The sequence below is a fragment of the Nycticebus coucang genome, chromosome 19, assembly GCF_027406575.1.
Source record: "Nycticebus coucang isolate mNycCou1 chromosome 19, mNycCou1.pri, whole genome shotgun sequence".
Classification (NCBI taxonomy): domain Eukaryota; kingdom Metazoa; phylum Chordata; class Mammalia; order Primates; family Lorisidae; genus Nycticebus; species Nycticebus coucang.
In genome coordinates, this window is record NC_069798.1 from 51,692,855 (window position 1) to 51,716,179 (window position 23,325).

Below are 23,325 nucleotides of genomic sequence, written 5' to 3' on the forward strand. Positions count from 1 at the left end.
CATTAAGTAAGCAAACCTAACAAAAGCTGATAAACAAAAAGGATCCATGCACAATTTTCACACTATCCTACACCACAGATGAGCAAAAGAGGCCTCAAAAAATCTGCATGCGGCCCACAGTCTGCAAGTTGGACACCTCCACAAACCTTCATTTTTTTCATCTGGAAAATGGGGATATTGATAGCACATCCTCTTACAGTTCATAGTGAAGATTAAATGAGATGGTATTTTTAGTGCTGCTAGATTTATGCCTGACAACAAGTGCTCAAAAGGATGAGAAAATCTTTAACATTTTTTTCTTTTTAAATAATAAAAAAAGATAACCACCTTTAAACTCATTCTGTCAAGTTTCTTTTTTTCTTCTTTTATTATCATTGAATTTCTAAAAAGGTCCACGTTCACGTCTACCCTTAGCTTTCATCCTTCAAGACTGCACACACACAAACACACACTTCAGGCATGCACACAAGCACAGGTCCATGTGCACACGCACCCCCGTTCTATAGACTTACAAGCAACTACTTTGCTTAGTTTATCATAATAGTGCTATTTTAGCCGTAGGCAACCGGTTTCAGAGTTTGACATGCACCTAGTGAGTATCTTATCTAATTCTTACGTTTTTTCAGAGAAGGAAATTGCAACTTAGAGCTAGGAAGTGATCTGCCCCAGGTCACAGAGTTGGGTACTGATGGAAGTCGGGCTGCAGACTTCTTAACCAGGTGCGCTTTTTATTTTTTTCACAAGACAGTGTTGCCCCTCTTTCTCATTCTCTAGACTTTTTAAAATTCTGTCAAATATTTTGACATTGACCAATGAGAAATTTCTAAATTTCTTCTTCTTTTTTTTGAGACAGACTCTCACTTTTTTTCCCTAGGTAAAGTGCCCTAGGGGCATAGCTCACAGCAACCTCAGACTCTTGGGCTCAAGAGATCCTCTTGCCTCAGCCTCCCAAGTCGTTGGAACTAGAGGTGCCTGCCAAGACACCCAGCTAATTTTAGTATTTTTGTAGAGACAGGGTTTAGCTCTTACTCAGGCTGGTTTTGAACTTGTGAGTTCAAGCAATCCACCAGCCTCAGCCTCTCAGAGTGCTAGGATTACAGGCGTGAGCCACTGTGCCCAGCCTATAATTTCTTCTTCTTCTTTTTTCTTTTTTTTTTTTTTATTGTTTGGGATTCATTGAGTGTTCAAAGAATTAGGTTACACTGATTGCATTTGTTAGATAAAGTCCCCCTTAAAATTGTGTCCCACCCTCAGGAGGTGTGCCGTACACCGTCTATAACCTTATAGAAATTCTTTTGAGAAGATTTTTGATAATGTTAGTAATTTTAGCACCTAAATAACTTAGTAACTTTAACAGTAACACTGTTACTTACATTTTCTTTTTTTCTTTTTCCTTTAATGTATATCAATCACAACAACAAAACAGTCCTAAACCTCCACCCTTATGGTGATAATGTCTGTATAAGTAGTGCACATAAAGAATATTTAGAATTCGATTTTGGCGTTAGACTAAATGAAACCCAGTGTTTTATAACTTTATAAACATCTCTACACCACTCAAATTACCTTGCAATAGAAGTACGTACGAATCTTACATCACAAATGTATATTATATGAATGCAAAATTGGATGCCATTAAATTTTAAACAATAGAACTTTTAGTATAACTGTGTGATGGAAATTTCATGAATAATAATTGTGTGGTAGTGAATCTACTTTTTTTCTTTTTTTTTTTTTTTGGAAAATGAATCCATCATTTTCTTGACTATGTCTGATCCTAGGTTGTTTGGGCATAAATTTTCAGTATAGCACATGGGGATTTAGCTATGTGAGTCTCATTAGTGTGAATTGGAGTATTTGCAGCTAAATCCATGAACTGAGCAGTTGCTCTTTAATGTTATTTTAATATTTAATGGTTATTGCAGGGCTGTCAAGCTGGGACTGTTTCCATGAGAAAGATTTCCAGAACTTATGAGAGAGATTTTAAACATCTATTCAGAGCATATTGCAATATCCTTTGTTATAGAGGAAGATTCTTTGGGGAGAAACAGTCCGATGCAAAGGAGACTTTCTATGTAATTGTGGCAAATTCGGTACTAAGATAATCAATTTTATTTTTATTCAAATTATTCAAAGGATTCATTGAGTTGCTTTCATCGGGTAACTTAGATATTAATTTTGTGAATATTGGTATCATGGAGTGGGGTATAAAGGGATTTTGTTTTGCTCATGGATATTGGTTGGTGTTATCCTGTATTTTTTTTCTATTTTTTATTAAATCATAACTGTGTACATTTATGGGATGCAATGTGCTGATTTGATATACAATGTAGAATGCTGACATCAAAGTGATTAACATAGCTATCACCTCACTCATTTGTTGTAGTAAGATAATTATACTCTACTCTTAATACTTTTAAATGTACTATTGCAATAGGTGAGGTCCCACCAAATACCCTCCCTCCTCCCATCCTCTCTGCCCCCCCCTTCCCTTCTCTTCCCTCCTTTCTGGATTATAGTTGCATTTTATCATTTGTATGAATGTGTCATTATATATTGGTTTCATAATAGTATTGAGTACGTTGGAGACTTTTTCCCCATTCTTGAGATACTTTACTAAAAAGAACATGTTTCAGTTTCTTATCCTTAATTTTATAAAGAATTGTTTTAGGACAGGTGTGTGGACTCACACACTAGCACTCTGGGAGGCTGAGGCAAGTGGATTGTTTGAGGTCAAGAGTTTGAGACAAGATTGAGCAAGAGCAAGAGCCTGTCTCTACTAAAAATAGAAAAACTAGCTGGGCATTGTGGTGGGCACCTATAGTTCCAGCTACTTGGGAGGCTGAGGGAAGAGGCTTTCTTAAGCTCAAGAGTTTGAAGTTGCTGTGAGCTATGACAACACAGCACTCTACTCAGGGTGACAGAATGCGACTCCGTCTCAAAAATAAAAAAGTTGTTAATTGTTATTCTTGCTTTTTCTTAAAATTCAGTAGGCAGAATTCATGCAAGTTAGCTTATGTGATGAAACCTTCACAGAGAATCAATAGTCTTTACCACAAGTACCATCATTTACTCATTTCGGGGAAATAACTCCCTATAAGGAACAAAAGATTCCATTTCTCTCGCTGTCCACTTCCCCCAAATGCTTGGTGGCCCCCAAGAAGTTGCACAGATTCAAGTGTTCTGGAATAGTGAGAACATCTGGCCTTGGGTTCTTAAAACATACCACATATTATTTTGATCAATTCTAATGAACGTAAAACCTTATGTCTGAGCCAGCCTAAGAAATCAGTCAAGGTCACTGGGGAAAAACTCTGGAAAGACCGAAATGCAAAACAAGAATAATTGTATTTATTCACTGCTTAGCCCTCCTTTCTCCTGAAAGCTCGAACTTTCCTGTGCTTTGTTCACTTACTTGTCTACCTGTGCAAATTTCCTCATTCTGCAAACAAGCAAACAAACCTTCTCTCCTTCCAGGCAGCTTTCCCCTCTAGCTATGTTCTCACCTCCCTCTTTTCCTTTACTACCCAACCCCTTGAGATAACCGTCTGAAAGGTACTTTGTTCCTATGTAGGTTCTAGCAGGTATCGTGGCATATTGGCATTTATCTTTCCTAATACCTCTCTGAAAAGTGAACCCTTCAGTTTCACTCACCCTGCCCTTATTTTTCCTGGGGCCAGTCTTCAGTGATGCCTTAAAATAACGCAGATAGGAAATCCAGTCTTTTTTGTACAAGGTACTACAGTTTGTTGCTAGAAATTCTGACCATAAAGATAAATGTTTTCATTAATGTTATGTCTTCTTAGATTCAAAGTCTGGTTTTTAAAAAATAAAATATTTTCTGAAACTGAAGGCACGTTTGTGATTCTGTTTGGAGTATCAAAACTAAAATTCTTACAAAAATATTTTATAATTCATTTACGGTTATACAAATGTTAGTATTCATTAACATTACTGCTGCTACTCAAACTATGATTTAAAAAAAATGTGCATGATGCAATGATACATTTCAAAACTATTAAGAAATGAGTATAATTGTGATGGGTGTGTTACTTAGTTCAATGGAAGCATTTCACATTGTATATCGAAGCAGTACCCTGAACTCCATAAATGCATCATGTACAAAGTTATGATTTAATAAAAAATAATTAAAAAAATAGTATTGCTTTTTTAAAAGAAATTTGCCTCGCTGATGTGAGGATTTTAATTCCAGTAAGGTAAGTTTATCTTACCTTCCAAAGCATGTATTTTCTGATTTCGTTTTGTAGATTTTTTTTTTTGATGCTATGAATGCTTTTGCTTTTGTTATCATTTGTTTTTGCAGAAAAATTCAACAGTTTTTCCTTGAACTCTATATTCATATGATCTTTTAAAATAGAAGCGAAGAAGTGTTTTCAGTTTTTTCATTTCATTTGATATGTCCATCCAAATATGATTTCTCATTCTACCCTCATAAGATGTGTTCTTTCCACTGAATGTAATCCTGGAGATAATCTCAGATTCGGGCAAGAGGCCTGGCAGCCTTCCACAGTGGTCTACTTTATGGCAGAGCACAGTATTTCCGTCTCTCCTCTATTAATTTCTATCAAAAGCCTGCTTTACTTTCTTGTTCCCCAGTGGAACTATTTCTGTTTGATTTCAATTAAAAATGAAATGTCAGCATTTCAGGAAGTATTGTGCTGTTTTATGGTGCACACTATTCCAACCCATCCGGGAGAAAGCAGCATGTTTGGAGGAAGCCCAGTTGGGATGGAAATGTCGTTTTCTGTTTCACGTTTTCATTAGTAATATAAAACAGACTGGGTGCAGGGGCTCACGCCTGTAATCCTAGCTATCCAGGAGGCTGAGGTGCGAGGAATACCTGAGGTCAGGAATTAGAGACCAGCCTGAGCAAGAGCAAGACCCCATCTCTACTAAAACTAGAAAAATTAGCCAGGTGATGTAATGCATGCGTCTAGTCCCAGCAACTTGGGAGACTGAGGCAAGAGGATTTCTTGAGCCCAGGAGTTTGAGGTTGCTGTGAGCTGTAATGCCATGGCATGCTACCCAGGGTGACAGAGTGATACTCTGAAAAAAGAAAAAGAAAGAAAGGAAGGAAGGAAAGGAAGAGAAAGAGAAAGAAAGAAAGAAAGAAAGAAAGAAAGAAAGAAAGAAAGAAAGAAAGAAAGAAAGAAAGAAAGAAAGAAAGAAAGAAAGAAAGAAAGAAAGAAAGAAAAAAGAAAAATGTATTTTAGTAAGGTCTCTACTTACAGAAAGAGTATGTAGTAATAGGTTTTCCAATTGCCATATCATTCACTATCTTCAGTTAATCTGAAGGTTTCCTCACTTAGATCTTATTTTTCTTACTCCCCAGCTAAATTTGTCTGGAAACAATCTCACTTTAATTTTTTATCTGTGAAGGCTCTATCTTGTTGATAATATTTATAAAGATTGGTGAAGTGCTTATGGGTGTTAAAACAAGTTTATCACATTCAAGGTGGAATTTTATATGTTTTTTATTCCTGGAGAAAAATTCCAAGCTTCAGCTTTTGACAATCTTAAATTTGGCATTTAAAAAAAAATAAATAAATAAAAATTCAAATGTGTGTGAGACTTCCGGAGAGTTAGCACCACTTTGCCTCTTCCCTCTCAAGGACGTGGGCACACGCAGGGAGTGACAGGGATGCTCAGGTAGTGATGACACCTTGGCCAGGAGTGTAAAATGTAAGATCATGTGATCACTGCTAAAAATTTCAACAGGAAAGCTCTGATGTTTCCTGAAGTACCACCATCTGGGAAATGGAAATGTCTTTCCATGTAAAGGCAAATAACATCTAGCTTTTCTTTTTGTAAGAGAAAAATGATAAAGGAATGTGTTTTCTGACTGTACGTCATTTGACAGCATGGAGGACATCAATGGGGAGAAGCAAGGATTGTGTAGCCCAGTTTCATGGGAAATTATCATCACTAAATCCTGGGAAATCCTGACACCAACATCTGGATATTAACAAAAAGTTGAACCAAAAAAGGAGTGATCCTTTCTTCAGCGTCAAGGAAAATCTGACAGACATGATTACAGTGTGAGGGCTTGGGAAGAGAGGGCCCTATGCATGGTAACTCTTGCTGTTCACAAGTCAGTTTTGCAGCCCTTCTCATTTTGAGCTAGAGACTTTTGCTCAGAATGAGTGACTCTGGTTTGTAAAATTCAACGGCCTCTGTTTCACAGTGGTTTGCAGAGGGCACTGGTGCTACATGCTGTTTTTTTCTTGCTGTGTCCAGGACAATGTTGTGTCAACAAACATATACTGTGCATTGACTGCATGCTAGACATTGTATGTAGTGCTAGAGAGAAAAGTTACGGTATTCCTGGGATCATGGGCTTTATGGCATAGCAGAGGAATAGACAGTTACACAGACACATTAATTAAAGTACCAGAGATGGCCTGATCATGGTTTCCATGAGGTGCAATGGTGGTGCAAGGAGAGGGTGGCCCATCATATCCAGGAGAGTCAGGAAAGGCCTCATCAAGGACATCCAAGCCACTGGTTTCTACTGAGAATTGCTTGAAGCTGATAACTTCTTGGCTTCAAGACATAGTGGTGATAGTGACCTTGGCTCTTCCTTTCTCGCCCTGTGAATTCAAATGGAGCACTGGTCAAACTTCTCCAGGAGCTAGGAGACATCAAGAAGGGAGGCCAAACTCTCATACATGCGTATGAACAAATTTGAGAGAGGGACTGCTTTCCCGGAAACTGATTTGGTCACTAACATTATAACAATGCATCTTCCAATAAAAACCCTTCTTATTTCTGTATTTGCATTTCAGGCTGAAATTAATGGAATCTAGTAAAAAAATACTTTTTAAAAGTTTTTTTTATTGAAGTAATACTTATTATTTTTAATAACCTTTTCAACTAATATACAGTTAACTTATTTTTAAATGTTGTATTAAATGGGACTCTCTTCTTTCAGTAGATGCTAAAAGGTCTTGGAAAAATTAAAATACTAGATATGTTCATTAGCTAAATACAAAGTAGTAATGGTCATTGGAATACATGCTTTGGAGGCTTGTTTTTATGTAAAATAAGTGTGACTAGGTTGATGTGGAAAATATTAGTATGGACCAGAATTAACCAGTGTCATGCCTTTGAAATAAGATATAAAGTATTTAGATCAATTTCTACAAAGAATAATTCCTTCGTATATCTGTAAAAGAATTGATTTGGTCTGTGATAGCAGTAAATACGTATCTGAAGTTCGCAAATAGATGATGACGTCAAGACTTCTACTGAAAGATAGCGCATGCTCGGCCCCATAAACCAGGGCTGGAGGGTTTGAACATGGTCAGGGCCTGTTAAACAACAGTGACAACTACAATAAAAAAAAAAATAGCCGGGCATTGTGGTGGGTGTCTGTAGTCCCAGCTACTGGGGAGGCTGAGGCAAGAGAATCACTTAAGCCCAAGAGTTTGAGGTTGCTGTGAGTTGTGATGCCAGGGCACTCTACCCAGGGAGACACAGTGAGACTCTGTCTCAAAATAAATAAATAAATAAAAGATAGTACAATGTAGTAAAATGCCAGACTAGAAGGAAGGAAGCATGGGATAATACTTTAAAAAATATACAAAACTCAACAGATTTCAAAAGAATTAAGGACCAAATAGCATGCCAAATATTTCTTCATACATTTATAAATAAGGAGTAAATCATTTCAGAAATTTTAGAACTTCCCATGTAATAAACAATTATGCAGCATAAAATTTGTGATCTTATTATTATTTTATATAATGATCTCATAGAAAAATAATCTTTCCTTTGTGTTGTATGTTTTCTTTTCCATTTGGAAAAACTTTCATGATTCTATAAATAACTGGAAAATTCATGACAAGGCCTGTAGATGTATTTGGTATGCTGACAAGAAGGCCTCAGATCACTATCAATGGAGACACTCAACTGTCAAGTGGAAACATAAAATCCATGCTAATATTTATAACTCTCTGGCAAAGCCTTGGCTATCATGCCTCCTAGATATACCAAATTGAAATATCTGGAGAGCAGTGATGGATGGAAATTAACTAAATTTAGGGAGGTCTGCTGTGTAAATCATGCTGTAACGAGCCTGACAACCTGGCGGCAAAGAATCATAAATATAACACTAGGAGGTATCTGAGAGCCTCTTCCTAAAAATAAAATGTAAGATACTACTGTGCTTCGGTGCTAAAATAAAATAAACTCATTTCATAAAAATGGCAAAGATAAGATGATTGCTGAAGCATAGAACCTGGGTAAGTGAACACAGATGTAAAGCTGCTATAACGATGGGTGATTCTAACAGTTGGTCAAGGCTGTGGGTTGTAGTAGTATACTCGAAGTCAGCTTTGACAGCAGAAAAGTGTTCTTCATAGGAGTACTGAGGAGGCCAAAAAAGGCATGAGAGTGAAATCTAAGAACTTTTATGTAAAAGCACTCCCTTAAACTAAAGTCATAAACCATACACAAATGAAATATGAGACAAAAGTCACTATTCTGGTTGCCATAATCTTGGACCACAGAGCTTTTGTACAACAAATGATGTCTAAGTGCTTAAGGTCAAAGTGGAAGGAAACTTGTTCAGGGGGAGAAAGATCCTCAGGGATGAATGTCATAGCTTTGGCTCATGTATCATTCTTAGGGTATTATTTTTAGGGCCTTTCTAAGATTTCACTGCATGTTCACCACATCTGAGTAACGCAAACCTTTTTGAACATCATCCGAAGACATTTATGTTTTCACCAATGTAAAGCAAAGTTCTTTTTTAAAAAAAATTTACTGTAATATGTCATTAATTTAAAATATAAACAGCTGGAAATAATGGACTAACAGCCATGAAACTTTGTATTGCCTAATAATGTGTTAGATTATAACATTTAATTACTTGAGAAAAGCAGGCTTTAAAAGCTGTATAATACTTGGGAGAATTATTGAATTCAGAAAATTTTACTTCATTAACTATAACAGCACTAAGTTCTTAATCATTATCATGAGTAATAAGAATTTGTTAATTGCATACTATTTCAATGACACTGTGCTAGACAATGGGAATTCAAAAATAATATAGGGGCCCCTGACCTTTATCAACAATATGTTAACTAGGAATACCAAGCCCATGGAAGAAAAGAAGGAAATATGCCAGATGAATTATGTATGGCAGACATCCAATGAAAAGGGTAAGCATTATAGGCTGATTTGTGCAAAGCATGTTGAAATTCGATCAACATTCAATATGGTCCATTTATTCATTCTATAAGTAGCGATTGAATGCCTGTTAGGTACGAGAATTTCTTGCTAGTATCTTAGAATGGTTATGCCTCTTCTCTTTTGGAGTTTGTAACCCTGTAGAGGAGACTTTATCAAATAATCCATAACTAATTGTGTTAAAGAAAGATAGCCAAGGCTGTGAGACCTGAGCTAGTCTGAAAGTTTCTTCAAGGAAAAGACATTAGCCTTGTGACATGTATGATAAGTAATGATTAAGTGAGCAAAGAGCTGAGAAGAGGAGTGACTGGAGCAGGGGCATTGACATGTAAAGATCTTGTCCTATTTGAGAATAGGAGAGAAGACCAGCGTAGCCAGAGAACACAGAAAGAAGGGCCACAATGCAAGATGCTGCTGGGTCACACACTGGTTTTATGAGCATGTGAAAAGTTTCTATTTTTATTTTAAGAGCAATGGGAGAGACTTAAAAGAGAGATTATATTCTTAAATTGGTGGAGAAAAGATGACACACGTGCTAGAATGAACGCGTGTAGACAAGTAGACATGTCATGTAGAATGAACTTATGTAGACAAGGAGGCGGCACCAAGAGCCTAGGGGAGAAATGATCATTCACTGGATTAGGGTGAGGACAGTGGAGATGAGAGGAGAAGTGGACAGAGATTCTTGATAATTTACTAAGCTGGCAAGAGACACACTCCTGTCTGCTCCAAACACGTAGACAGAGCTAGAAAGCAAAAGATAAATGAACACAAGCCAGTAACAAGGCCACTGTTGAAAGTTGAAGGCTTAGTTCAATTTCTGAGAGTGTGTGAAGGCCTCATGGAGGATGTTTAATACCTATCTTGATGGTGGAATTCATTCTAGCAGCAGAAGTTAATTCCATTTGCAGTTGTTCCAAAACTGGCATAACCAGCTTCGTTGTGTTCCTCAGAAATGATGGTACAAACTGCCCAGCACAACTCACTCAGAGGTATATTGGTTTTAGTTTTGTGGGGCTCCTCCTCCAAGTTTGCACATTTTAAAATTCTAACTTCACTCTTTTGTTCCCCTAACCTCTAACCCTACCAGGATTAGCAGCCTTCTGTAGTCACAACTTTCTTATCTCAGTGTTCCCCTTTTGCCTGATTAACACATCTTTATGCTATTTTTTTTTTTTTTAAACAACCAGTATGGGTTCCATCTCCTGACTGGACCCAGATATGGAAGGAATAAAGAGAAGAGTCAAAAGGCAATATTCAAGGAGAAAATTATTGAGAATTTTGAGAGTTGAAGAGCTATGTCTGTCTTCAGATTGTAAAGATCACAGCAAGTCTAGAATAAATAAAACCAAATCCATTTTTAGGCTCAAAGTCGCACAGAGAACATAGAAAGCTTTCAGAAGGAAAGATAGATCACCTTCAGAGTGATGCTGTTACAGCATATTTCTCCTGACCAACAGGTACCAGAGATGATTAAATAGTATCTGTGCAGAACTGCTGGAGAGCAATGTCCTGACTTGAAAGCTGTATGTTGGTTAATTTGAATGAAATTAGTGATGGATTGGGTATAGGGTGTAAAGGAGAAAGAGGCACCATGGAAGGCCAGATGTGTGTTTATGGCTTAAGCCCACTGTGCCATTTGCTGACTTATGGAATATTGGAAGAAGATATATTGGATGGAAACAGACCAAAATCTCACACATGCTGGGTTTTAGTTGTTTTTGAGCAAAGTGTGCGAGAAGATGTCTAAGAAGAGATATGGGATAGGAAACTCCATATGAAGGTTTGAAGTCATAGGAGAGGTACAGACTATGGTGAATCTTTGTCCTGTGGATGGAACTGAAGGTTTTCAGGTGTATTAGTTATCAGTTGCTACACAGAAAATTGACCCAAAACTTAGTGGCTAAAAACAATGCTATGCATTTATTATCCCTATGATTTCTTTGGGTCTAGTATTCAGTGTGGCTTAGCCAGGTGGTTCTATATTGGGGTCTGTTGTGAGGTTTGTAGTCAAGATGTTGGCTGGGCCTGCCAGTCAGCAAGTACATCTAAAGGTTTGACTGAGCCTGGAGCCTCAGCTTCTAAGGTGGCTCCTACTTTGCTTGGCAAGATGATGTTGGTCGATGGCAAGAGGTCTCAGCTCCTCTTCACTGCGACTGTCCTTAGGCTGCTTGATTGTCTTCATGATATGGGGGTTGGCTTCTCCAAGAATTGGTGATCTCAAACAGCGAGGGAGAAGCCACGATGCCCCTTATGGCCTAGTCTAACAAGTCACATGGTCACCCCTACACATCCTATTTGTTATAAACAAGTCACTAACTCGACCCTATTCAAGGGGATGGGAGCTCCATCTTTTGAAGTGAATTATGTTGAAGCATTTGTAGACATGTTTTAAAACCAACATTCCTTGGGAGATGTATAAAGAGAGGCTAGAAGACAGATGGGTAAACTTTTTCTATAAAAGGCCAGAGAGGAAATATTTTAGGTTTTACAGGCCACATGGTCTCTGTCACAACTATTCAATCCACTGTTGACTAGTTATGGCTTAAAAACAGCCATAGACAATACTTGAATGAATGGGTTTGGCTGAGACAAGCCCAAAACAGACCCATGAGCTATAGTTTGTCAACCCTTGGCATAGAATATAGCCAGGAAAAACCAAGACAAAACAAAACAAGACAATGACACACAAAACCAACATCAAAATTCTCTTAACTTATGAACCGGGTGCAGCAGGGAAGTTTGAGATCTGACAAAAAATGTCATAGTACTATAATTTATACAAACCAGCCCTATTGGTTAGCTATTATTAACTCTGTTTTTAAAATTAATTTTTCTTTTATCGATACACAATATTTTACATATCTCTCTTTGTCTTTTTAGCTGTGGAAACTAAGGATCGTATTATTTTAGGAACTTATCCAAGTTTGTAGTCAATAGTCTGGATTTGAAACTAAATCTGTCTGATCCAAAGTTTATGTTCTTACCACTTAGGAAAGAAAAAAAAAAGTCACATCTAGTGTGGAGAAATACTTGCAAATATAGTCAGAAAGATAGTTTGGGCCCTACTTAAGGGCATTGGATTCCATGAGCTTTGTACTTCGGTGACGGGTTTTGAGCACTGAGTTGTGAGTTGTGAGGTTGGAGCTGTATCTACATTGAATTGATAGTTGGTGTATTGATTACCTTGTGCGTAGACAGCCTGAACAAAAGCTGATTCAATCAACTAGACAGGAAACTGTTAGGATTTGAATTTGACGGTAATAAGAATGTAAAAGGGGTATTGCACAGAAAAGTCCAACTGAACACTGGAAATGGATGGCAAGAGGAAGAACCGAAGACATCCCTGAAAATGGAAGCTGGGTTGACTAAGGAAAGTGATAATGGGGAGCTGTTTTATGCAGAAATTCTGAGTTCCCTTTGGACATATTGAATTTGAGGTGCTGACACGATGTCCACAAAGAGGTGCATTGGAGAAGGAACATGTGGGAGTGACTAGGACTGGAGATGTGATTCTACCAATGTACTTGTTGGCAGAGTTGTTGGAGGGAAAGAAGACCATGGATTATGAATATTGAAGGTAATCATCTTTAGGATTTTGATGAAAGAGGAGAAAGAAAGAGAGACACAGTGCGAAAGTTTAGACCAGAGCCAAAAGAGGGTATAGTCTCAGCAACAAAAGAAGACAAGAATCTCAAGAGGGCAGGCCAAGGACTATGGAGGTGCAGGGAGATTGAAGGGCTAGAAATGACTATCCTGTTATCTTTGGCTATGGCGATGTCATTCTGGTTTCAGTTTCTATCACGTTGCTAAATTAGCCCAACTGCTGATTCCTCCCTCCAAGATCAACCTGAAAGAGCTACAGTGGTAATTCTCAGCCCTGGCTGCACACTGTAATATCCTGAGAAGTTAAAAAAAAAATGATTGCTTGCTTTCACCTGCAACCCCCATCTTCCAGTAATTTGTCAAAATGATGAACATGAAACAAAAGAGAAGAGGCATATGTGATACGCTCTCTGAGCTTTTTAGGAAACATGGGGTTACTTGTTTGGCCACGTACATGTGAATCTACAAGGAAGGTGGTATTACAGACATCAAGGGAATGGCACTGTTCAAAAAGGATTGCCACACAAATGTTACCATGGCAAAGCTGGAAGAGTCTACAGTGTTCCCTAGGATGCTATTGGCATTGTTGTAAACAAACAAGATAAGGCAAAGATTCTTGCCAAGAGAATTAATGTACATATTGAGCATATTAAACACTTGAAGAGCCGAGATAGCATCCTGAAATGTGTGAAGGAAAATGATCAGAAAAAGAAGGCAGCCAAAGAGAAAGACATCTGGGTTCAACTGAAGGGCCAGCCTGCTCCACCCAGAGAAGCGCACTCAGTGAGAACCAATGGAAAGGACCTCAGGCAGCTGGAATCTATTCCCTATGAATTCATGGCATAATACTTGTAAAACAAACAAAGAAACAAAGGGGTGGTAGCTGTGGCTCAAGGAGTAGGGTGCCGGCCTCATATACCAGAAGTGGTGGGTTCAAACCCGGCCCCAGCCAAAAAAAAAAAAAACACCAAAAAACCAAAAAACCAAAAATACATCTTGATTGTATATATTAAAAAAAAAAAAAAGCCCAAGAGCTTCTAAGTTAATTGGTCTGGGGTGTAGCTTGAGCATTGGGATTTTAAAAAATCTGCCCAAATGATTATAATACACAGCCTTAGAGGGGAAAAAGTATCAAAAATATGGAGAGAACTGGGGAAAATTCCTGGAATAATACTAGTTGTTTTGAAGGTGCACGTGTGTGTGTGTGTTTGAGCAGAAGGGAGACTTTGATCTGGGACAGGAGGCAGCTCAGCAGTTCTCTGGGAGGATAACATAGGAAGGGAACTTTGGAGTTTTACTCTTACCTCTCCCAACATTGCTTTGGGAGAAATAATGCCTAATCTTACACCTGCAGTGACTCTGAGCTTTGGAGCAGATGTCCTCAAAAATAAAACCAGCGCAACACAAAAATCATGAGCCTGTGAGATGCTGGAAAAATAGGCATGGATTTACTAACCTAGAAATCAGATTTTCATTCTTGTTCTTTCCCCTCCAACTCTCCAGATCTAGGATGTACAAACTTAGGATTGTTTCTTAGTATAGTTTTTCCAAGAAGGATAAAGAGCAAAACCCCAACCAGAGCCATTTTTTAAGGTGAGGGATGATTCATTTTGGTTTTTTGGTGCATCCAGCAGAAAACTTTTCACGCTAGATCCCATTCATCCTGTCTCCAAGCCCTGCACTAATTACTCTGACAAGGGCTGTCATCTGCCCTTTCCCCACACACTGCCTGATGCCCTCAGGGAGAAATGAGCTCACCGTCCAAAATAACAGGTCTTAGGAGAAATACAATTATTTCAAAAGAAAAACAAACACTGGATTACATATTCATCAGAAGCAGAACTGTTAGAAAGACAAATAAATAAGTTAAAAGTAATCTAATAAAAATTCCAATAGAAATAAGGAAAAGAAGATATTAGTGATATGAAAAACCAAAAAAAATAGAATAATCAAGCAGATGTATTAGGTAGAAAAATATAACAGTTGAAATAAAAACGTTAATGGGATAAATGGCAGAACGAAAATAGCTAGATGAGGAAACCCATCCTTAAACATATGGTAATTAAGTGGTGTCAAAGACAGAGAGAATTCTAAAAAGGCAGCTCACATACTGGATGACATCATCATATTAAAAAAAAATTCAATGTAAGAAATACTGGCGTTTTAAAAATATTTAAGGAAAATAATTTAGAACCTAGGATTTTGTATCTAGCAAAACTATCATTCAAATATGAAGGCTAGATAAAAATATTTCTTCATACATAAGACCTCAGAAGGATCCTCACTCAAAGAAAATTACTGAAGAGTTTTAGATAAAGCCCAAGAAGAGACAAATTCAGAAGAAGCTGCAATATATATATGTATGTATGTATATATATAAAGTAAAAATGATTTAATACTTTAATAGCTTATTGTTACTGTTGTTGTCTTATAGCCGGGCGCGGTGGCTCACGCCTGTAATCTCAGCACTGTGGGAGGCTGAGGAGGGAGGATTGCTTGAGCTCAGGAGTTCGAGGCTTGTCTGAGCAAGAGTGAGACCCCGACTCATGGAAAAAAATGGAAAAACCCAGCCGGGTGCCGCGGCGAGCACCTGTAATCCCAGCGGCTTCGGAGGCTGAGGCAGCAGGATGCCCACAGCCGGAGTCTGAGGTTGCAGTGAGCTACGATGCCATTGCCCTCTGCTCAGGGCATAGGGTAGAACTCTGTCTCGACAAAAAAAAAAAAAAATCACTAATAGCCAGGCAGGGGGGCTCACGCCTGTTATCCTAACACTCTGGGAGGCTGAGGTGAGTGGATTACTTGAGCTTAGGAGTTCAAGACCCCGTCTTTATTAAAGGAAGAGAAAACTAAATGCACATTGTGGTGGGCGCCTATAGTCCCAGCTACTTTGAAGGTTGAGACAAAAGGAATGCTCAAGCCCAGGAGTCTCAGGTTGCTGTGAGCTATGATGATGCCATAGCACTCTATCCAGGACAACAGACTGAGACTCTGTCTCAAAAAAAAAAAGAAAGAAAAGAAAAATCACTAAGATGAAAGAAAATGAAATAGTATATGTGTAATAACCTGAGAAGTATGGAAATATGGATAATATCAACATAATGAGGGTTAAAGGAAAGCAGAGGTGTAGGAAAACATGCTCAAGATATTTTTTCAGGACACAGTTAGAGAAACCCAATTAAAAAAACAAACCAGGGAATAGATCATAAAGAGACATAGAAAAAGTAGAAAATAAATTAAGTAGACAGAAAAACATTAAAAAATTATAATTGTAATAAATACAAAAGGACAAAAATGCAAATGTTGGCAGATGGGGGAACCCTAGAATTGTGCTATTTCAGTAGACAAACCTTAGACATCATGATACAGAAAACATTGAAAGTGAAAAGATAGAAAGGAAAAAACAGGCAAAAATATAAATTTTAAAGAAGGTTGTATACTTCTATTAATATCTAATTAAATAGACTTTAAGACCAAAAAAGGAGAGTATTATTAGGAATTGGAATTATGGTAAATGATAAAATGACATCAAAATATCATGATGATGTCAGAAGAGGCTGTAGGGAGCTTGGGTTTTGTTTCTGTTGGGCAATAATGAGGTGGCCATCCCTTCCCAACTAGATGGTATTAGGGGAGGCCCAGTAGAGACTTAGGTTTTTTACCACCACTCATTCATGAGGACTCCACCATGGTGTCAGCAGAGACAATCAAAGAATTTTAATGAGGTTTTCCTACCATCCCTGTCAGTGAGATAAAAGTGGAAATCTCATAGGGAGCTGAGCCTCCACTGCCACCTTACAGTAATGAGAAGCCCTTACTCCTCAGGAGTCAATAGATCTTTAAGAGAAACCTATCTTGATAAAGTTATTGTGGGGACTAAATAAAATACTGTTTATAATAAAAAATCAAGAGAGAAACCTAAACTTCTACCCTTACTTGGCAGTAAACACACACATACACATATCCTTTTGGTCTGATATCCAAAAGAACCTAGCAAGAAAAGAGGTGTATTTATTTATTTATTTTATTTTTATTTTCTCAGACAAAGTCTCACTTTGTAGCTGTGAGGCAATGGGGTTGAGTGCCTTGGCATCATTGTAGCTCACAGTAACCTCAAACTCTTGGGCTCAAGAAATCCTCCTTCTACAGCTTCCCACCACAATGCCAGCTAGGTCTTTCTTCTCTCTCCCTTTCTCTCTCTCTTTGTTTCCTTTCTGACAGAGTCTCACTTTGTTACCCTCTGTAGAGTGCTGTGCCATCACAGCTCACAGCAACCTCAAATTCTTGGGCTTAAGTGATTCTCTTGCCTCAGCCTCCCAAGTAGCTGTGACTATAGGCGCCTGCCCCAATGCCCAGTTAATTTTTTGTTGTAGTTGCCATTGTTGTTTGGCAGGCCCAGGCTGGGTTCAAATTGGCCAACTACAGTGTATGTGGCCAGCACCCTAGCTGCTGAGCTATAGGTGCCAAGCCAGGTTTGTCTATTTTTAATAGAGACTGGGTCTCACTTTTGTTGATGCTGTTCTTGAACTCCTGAGCTCAAGCAATCTGCCCACCTCAGCATCCCAGAGTGCTAGGATTACAGTGTGAGCCACTGTTCCCAGCCCAAGAAAAGAGGTTTAATAAGATCCAGAGTTCCATAACATAATACCCAAAATGACTAGATTTCAAAATAAAAAAAAAATTGCATCATATCAAGAACAGGAAGATCTTATAATGAATCAAAAGAGAAGGACAATTAATGCCAACACTGAGATGAAAAAGATGGTAGAATTACCCAACAAAACTTTTATTTACTTATTTATTTAGACAGAGTCTCACTCTGTTGCCCTGGCTAGATTGCCATGGTGTCACAGCTCACAGCAACCTCAAACTCTTTGGCTCAAGTGATCCTCCTGCCTCAACCTCCTGAGTAGCTGGAACTAGAGGGCCCAATGCTCAGGTGTTTTTTCTATTTTTAGTAGGAGACCCTGTCTCTACTAAACTCCAGAACTCAAGGGATCCTCCCTTCTTAGCCTCCCAGAGTGGTGGTATTTCAGGTGTGAGCCAGTCAGTCTGGCCCCAACAAAAATTTTGAAGCAGCCATCGTGAAAATGGTTGAGCAAATATGACACATTTGAAACTAGTGAAACAAAAGAAAGCCTCAACAAAGAAATAGAAGATTCAAATGAAAATTCTAGCCCTGCAAAGTAACAAATAAATACCCCAATACAAACTTAATGGATGGACTCAAGACTAGAGTGGAGGAACAGAGAGAAAGAGAAAACAATGACTGTATTGGAAGAGGATATAATAGTAATTCTCCATTCTGAAAACACAGAGTAAATAGTCTGGGGGAAAAAAGAACAAAGGAGAAGAGAATCAGGGAGTCATGGGACCATAACAAAAGCTCTAAATGAATGTTATCAGAGTCCTTGAGAGAGAGGAGAAAGAGTATAGGACTGAGAGGAACACAAAGAATAATGACTGAAAACATTACAGATTTGGCAAAAGACATAAACTTATAGATTTAATTAGCTGACCAAAGCTCAGTCAAGGTAACTTTCCCCCAAATCCACACCAAGACATGTTATAGTGAAACTTTTAAAAACTAGATAAAGAAAAAAATCTTGAAAGTAGCCAAAAAGGAATGACAACTTAACTGTAGGAGAAAACTATTGTAGTGACAGTATATTTCTCATTAGAAATACAGAAACAAGAAGAAAGATGCCCAGCGTATTTCAAGGGCTGAAAGAAAAGAACTGTTAATCCAGAATCCAGTATTCAGTGGAAATATCCCTTAAGAATGAAAGGGAAATTAAGACATTCTCTGATAACGGAAAACTAAGAGACTTACCCTAAAAGAATGGCTAAAGGAAATTCTCCACACTGAGAGGAAATGATAAAAGAAAGAACCTAGGGACAGCAAGAAGAAAAAAAACACAGCAAGCAACAATATGGGGTAAGTCTTAAGAGACTTTCTTTCTCCTGAGTTTTCTAAAGTATGTTTGATGGTTGAAGCAAAAATAATAACAATGTCTGGCGTGGCTCTAAATGTTTATAAAGAAAATATTTGACAATCATATTATAAACAGGGAGGATAAAGAACATAAACTGGTAATACAACAATATTAGAAGACTGATGTTATGATTATATATATAATGTAATTCTTAGAGCAACCACTAAAAAAGATATACAAAGAGATACACTCAAGAACACAATGCAAATCAAATGAAAATTTTAAAATATTCCAGGAGGCCATAGGAAGAAAGGTAAAAGAAAGCAGAAAAATGAAAAACAGAGAGATAACAGGAAAAAAATGTAAAAGAAAAATAAAACAACAGATTAATCCCAGACATATAAATTACATTAAATGTGAATGGTTTAAAAATACCAATAACACCTTGTAGATTTGTAGAATAAGTTATAAAACATGATGCCACAATGTGTTCTCTATGCAAAACTTATTTCAAACATAAGGATAGAGACAGACTGAAATCTCAGATAAATATGAAGGCACAAGCAATTAGGTTACATAGTTTGCATTTGTGTTATGCAAATATTAACACAAAACCCTAGGAGGTGATTATACTAATGTCAGATAAAGTACCATAAAATTGATGTGGGAGGGGGAGGGAAAAACACAAATTATTATTATCAGAAATAAAAATAGGGGCTATCACTACAGACCCTGTAGGCATCAAAAAGAATAATAAGGAATACTATGGACAACTCTACACACACAAATTTAACAACTTAGATGAAAAAGAAAATTTTTCAAGAAACAAAAACTGTCATAACTCACCCAGTGTGAAATAGATAATACAAATAGACACATAACTACTAAGAAAATTGAATTTGTAAATAAAAGATTCTCCAAAAAGAAACCTCTAGGCCCCGATGGTCTTACTAGAAAATTCTACCAAATATTTAAGGAAGAATTCCTAAGAATTCTGTACAATCTCTTACAAAAATTAGGAGAGGAGGAGAAACTCTGCAATTCATTGTATGAAACTAGTATTATCCTCATACTGAAATCAAAGACAGTTTAAACAACAAACAAAAAATCACAGAACAATAACCCTCAGGAATACTGAAGCAAAAATTCTGAAGATACAATTCTGCAATATATATATGTATATATAGTTTATTCTGAGGATGCATGAAAGGGTGGTGATTTGTAATAAGATGAGGATGCCCACATTGACTATTTCTATTCGACATTCTAATGGAAGCCCCTTTAGTGAAATAAAACAAGAAAAAATGTGATACTTAAGGATTAGAAAAAGAAAGTAAACCTTTAATTATTTGTAGTAATATGATTGCTAACATGGAAAACACCAATTTAAAAATTATTAGAAATAATTGAGAGTGTAGCAAGATCAACTTATACAAAGTCAGTTGTATTTCTATAAATACACAGCAAGCAACTAGAAAATTATTTAAAGACGAGATGCTATTTTCAATGTGGTCAGTGAGGATCACACGTCTAGAAATCTGACAAAATGTGGGCAAGACTTCTACAGGAATTATAAACCCTGATTAACAGGTGTTAATAGAAACTTACATAAATGAAGAAATTTACCATATTTATATACAGGAAGTTATCACAAAGATGGCATACTCTCCACATTGGTTCAATGCAATTTCAATACAGTTCTAAGTTAGCTTTTCATAAAAAGTAATAAAATATTTCTAAAATTTATATGAAAGAATAAAAAGTCCAAAATAATCATGGCATTCCTGAAGAATAAGAGCAGATAGCAGTGATTATTAGAAAGTTACGGGAGGCGGAGAAAGATGGCAGCCGAGTAACAGCTTCCTTGCATCTGGGCACCGTGAGTCTGGGGAGATAGGACTCCAGGCATCTCTGGCTGGTGGGAACTGCCTATCATCACTCCTATGAGGATACAGGGAGTCAGCGAGAGACTTCTGGACCCCAAGAGGAGGACTAAAACCGTGGAAAACCGGCAAGTGGTCGCATGTGTTCAATCTGTCTAAACCCGCCCACAACTTCCACAGGCACAAGAACTTAAAGAGCAAGAGGAAGTGAAAGGAAAATTAGGTCAAGGAAACAGATAAAAGAAATCACTCGTGAGGAAGAATCAGCAGAAAACTCCAGGCAACATGAAGAACCAGTCTAGAACAACCCCACCAACGGACCATGAGGTAGCTACTGCAGATGATTCCACCAGTATAGAAATGTTAGGAATGACAGAAAGGGAATTTAGAATACACATGTTGAAAACAATGAAAGAAATGATGGAAACAATGAAGGAAATTGCTAATAAAGTGGAAAATAACCAAAAGGAAATCCAAAAACAGAATCAAATAAGAGATGAACGATATGAAGAATATAAAAAGGATATAGCAGACCTGAAGGAACTGAAACAGTCAATTAGGGAACTTAAAGATGCAATGGAAAGTATAAGCAACAGGTTAGACCATGCAGAAGAAAGAATTTCAGAGGTAGAAGACAAAGTTCTTGAGATAACTCAGACAGTAAAAGAGGCAGAAAAGAAGAGAGAGAAAGCAGAACGTTCACTGTCAGAATTATGGGACTTTATGAAGCGTTCCAACATACGAGTTATAGGAATTCCAGAAGGGGAAGAAGAATGCCCAAGAGGAATGGAAGCCATACTAGAGAATATTATAAAAGAAAATTTCCCAAACATCACCAAAGATTCTGACACACTGCTTTCAGAGGGATATCGGACCCCAGGTCGCCTCAACTCTAACCGAACTTCTCCAAGACACATTGTGATGAACCTGTCTAAAGTCAAGACAAAAGAAAAGATTCTGCAAGCTGCCAGGAGTAAGCTCCAGTTGACCTACAGGGGCAAATCCATCAGAGTGACCGCAGACTTCTCTAATGAAACTTTCCAAGCAAGAAGACAATGGTCATCTACCTTTAATCTACTTAAACAGAACAATTTTCAGTCCAGAATTCTGTACCCTGCTAAGCTAAGCTTCAAAATTGATGGAGAAATCAAATCATTTACGGATATACAAACATTGAGGAAATTCGCCACAAGACCAGCTCTACAGGAAATACTTCAACCTGTTCTGCACACTGACCACCACAATGGATCAGCAGCAAAGTAAGAACTCAGAAATCAAAGGACAGAACCTAACCTCCACACTGATGCAAAAGATAAAACTAAGCAATGGACTCTCACCAAATAAGACGAATAGAATACTACCACACTTATCAATTATCTCAATAAATGTTAATGGCTTGAATTCCCCACTGAAGAGACATAGATTGGCTGACTGGATTAAAAAACACAAGCCATCCATTTGCTGTCTGCAAGAAACACACCTGGCTTCAAAAGACAAATTAAAGCTCCGAGTCAAGGGTTGGAAGACAATTTTTCAGGCAAATGGAATTCAGAAGAAAAGAGGAGTTGCAATCTTATTTTCAGATACATGTGGATTTAAAGCAACTAAAGTCAAAAAAGACAAAGATGGTCACTTTATATTGGTCAAGGGAAAACTACAACAAGAAGGCATTTCAATTCTAAATATTTATGCACCCAATTTAAATGCTCCCAGATTCTTGAACCAGACCTTACTCAGTCTGAGCAATATGATATCTGATAATACCATCATAACAGGGGACTTTAACACACCTCTTACAGAGCTGGACAGATCCTCTAAACAGAAATTAAACAAAGATGTAAGAGATTTAAATGAGACCCTAGAACAACTATGCTTGATAGACACATATAGAACACTCCACCCCAAAGATAAAGAATATACATTCTTCTCATCACCCCATGGAACATTCTCCAAAATTGATCATATCCTGGGACACAAAACAAATATCAACAGAATCAAAAGAATTGAAATTTTACCTTGTATCTTTTCAGACCATAAGGCACTAAAGGTGGAACTCAACTCTAACAAAAATGCTCAACCCCACCCAAAGGCATGGAAATTAAACAATCTTCTGTTGAATAACAGATGGGTGCAGGAAGAAATAAAACAGGAAATCTATTAACTTCCTTGAGCATAACAACAATGAAGACCCAAGCTACCAAAACCTGTGGGATACTGCAAAAGCAGTTTTGAGAGGAAAATTCATCGCTTTAGATGCCTACATTCAAAAAACAGAAAGACAGCGCATCAACAATCTCACAAGAGATCTTATGGAATTGGAAAAAGAAGAACAAGCTAAGCCTAAACTCAGTAGAAGAAAAGAAATATCCAAAATCAAATCAGAGATCAATGAAATTGAAAACAAAAGAATCATTCAGAAAATTAATGAAACAAGGAGTTGGTTTTTTGAAAAAATAAATAAAATAGATAAACCATTGGCCAGACTAACTAGAAATAGAAAAGTAAAATCTCTAATAACCTCAATCAGAAACGATAAAGGGGAAATAACAACTGATCCCACAGAGATACAAGAGATCATCTCTGAATACTACCAGAAACTCTATGCCCAGAAATTTGACAATGTGAAGGAAATGGATCAATATTTGGAATCACACCCTCTCCCTAGACTCAGCCAGGAAGAAATAGACCTC